This window comes from Arachis ipaensis, chromosome B8 (genome assembly GCF_059453495.1).
Source record: "Arachis ipaensis isolate K30076 ecotype BB chromosome B8, ASM5945349v1, whole genome shotgun sequence".
Lineage (NCBI taxonomy): Eukaryota > Viridiplantae > Streptophyta > Magnoliopsida > Fabales > Fabaceae > Arachis > Arachis ipaensis.
The window spans coordinates 34,375,469-34,377,532 of NC_142443.1; the positions used below are offsets into that span (position 1 = coordinate 34,375,469).

The 2,064-nt window shown below is 39.3% G+C and overlaps 1 non-coding gene across 1 annotated transcript; it reads left to right on the plus strand.

The window, feature by feature from the left end:
* The first annotated feature begins 1,116 nt into the window (after nucleotides 1–1,116).
* LOC148547662 (small nucleolar RNA R71) lies at nucleotides 1,117–1,224 on the plus strand. The gene has a single exon (XR_015898183.1). It is a non-coding gene; the product is annotated as a small nucleolar RNA R71 (small nucleolar RNA).
* Nucleotides 1,225–2,064: the final 840 nt, after the last annotated feature.

A 2,064-nucleotide genomic window follows, 5' to 3' on the forward strand; every position in this document is an offset into this window, starting at 1 on the left:
CAGTTTCTTCTGAGGTAATTTCTATTGAACCAAGGCATTCAGTTCATTGATGAGCAATGGAGATTCATCCTCCCAAGTCTCATTACCAAATAACTTGGCATTCAGCTTCATGATTGCTCCTAGATACTGAGCAACTTGCTCTTCAATAATATCTTCATCTTCTTCAGAGGAAGAGTACTCATCAGAGCTCATGAATGGCAACAGTAAGTTCAGTGGAGTCTCTATGGTCTCTGTATGAGCCTCAGATTCCATTGGTTCCTCAGTAAGGAACTCCTTAGTGGCCAGTGGACATCCATTGAGGTCTTCCTTACTGGAAATCACTGCCTTTTCCTCCTCTAAAGGTTCGGCCATGTTGGACATATTGATGGCCTTGCACTCTCTCTTTGGATTCTCTTCTGTATTGCTTGGGAGAGTACTAAGAGGGATTTTAGTAACTCTTTTACTAAGCTGACCCAATTGTGCCTCCGAATTTCTGATGGAGGACCTTGTTTCAGTCATGAAACTGAGAGTGGTCTTAGATAGATCAGAGACTATGGTTGCTAAGTCAGGGAGGCGCTGCTTAGAATTATCTGTCTGTTGCTCAGAAGATGATGGAAAAGGCTTGCTATTGCCAAACCTATTTCTCCCACCATTATTATTAAAGCTTTGTTGAGGCTTCTGTTGATCCTTCCATGAGAAATTTGGATGATTCCTCCATGAAGGATTATAGGTGTTTCCATAGGATTCTCCCATGTAATTCACCTCTTCCATTGCAGGATTCTCAGGGTCATAAGCTTCTCCTTTAGAGGAGGCTTCTTTAGCACTGCCGGATGCAGCTTGCATCCCAGTCAGATTCTGAGAAATCATATTGACTTGCTGAGTCAATATTTTATTCTGAGCCAATATGGCATTCAGAGTATCAATCTCAAGAACTCCTTTCTTCTGAGTCATCCCATTATTCACAGGATTTCTTTTAGAAGTGTACATAAACTGGTTATTTGTAACCATTTCAATGAGTTCCTGGGCTTCTGCAGGTGTCTTCTTCAGATGAAGAGATCCACCAGTAGAGTGATCCAATGACATCTTGGACAATTCAGACAGACCATCATAGAATATACATAAGATGCTCCATTCTGAAAGCATGTCAGAAGGACACCTTCTGATCAATTGCTTATATCTTTCCCAAGCTTCATAGAGGGATTCACCTTCCTTCTGTCTGAAGGTTTGGACTTCCACTCTAAGCTTGCTCAACTTTTGAGGTGAAAAGAATTTGGCCAAGAAAGTATTGACCAACTTTTCCCAAGAGTTCAGGCTTTCTTTAGGTTGTGAGTCCAACCATATCCTAGCTCTGTCTCTTACAGCAAAGGGGAAAAGCATAAGCCTGTAGACCTCAGGATTAACCCCATTTGTCTTAACAGTGTCACAGATTTGCAAGAATTCAGCTAAGAACTGATGAGGATCTTCTAATGGAAGTCCATGAAACTTGCAATTCTGCTACATTAGAGAAACTAATTGAGACTTAAGCTCAAAGTTGTTTGCTCCAATTGGAGGAATTAAGATGCTTCTTCCATAGAAGTCCGAAGTTGGTGCAGTAAAGTCACCAAGCACCTTCCTTACATCTCCACTATTGTTGTTGGGTTCGGCCATGTCTTCTTCTTTTTCAAAAATTTCTGTAAGGTCCTCTCCAGAGTGTTGTGCTTTAGCTTCTCTTAGCTTCCTCTTCAGAGTCCTTTCAGGTTCAGGATCAGTTTCAACAAGAATGTCTTTATCCCTGTTTCTGCTCATATGAAAAAGAAGAGAACAAAGAAAAGAAGAGGAATCCTCTATGTCACAGTATAGAGATTCCTTTATGTGAGTAGAAGAATGGAAGAATAGAAGAATGAGGTGGAGAGAGAATAAGGAGAATTTGAACACAGAGAGAGGGAGAGGGTTTGAATTACAAGAAGAGAAGTGTTAGTAAATAAATAAAATAAATAGAAAGAGATGAGAGAGAGAAGAAATTTGAATATTAATTTAAAAGAAAAGAACAATATTTTTGTTTTTATTTTAATTAATAGTTAGAATTTGAAATTTAAGAAAAGAAAT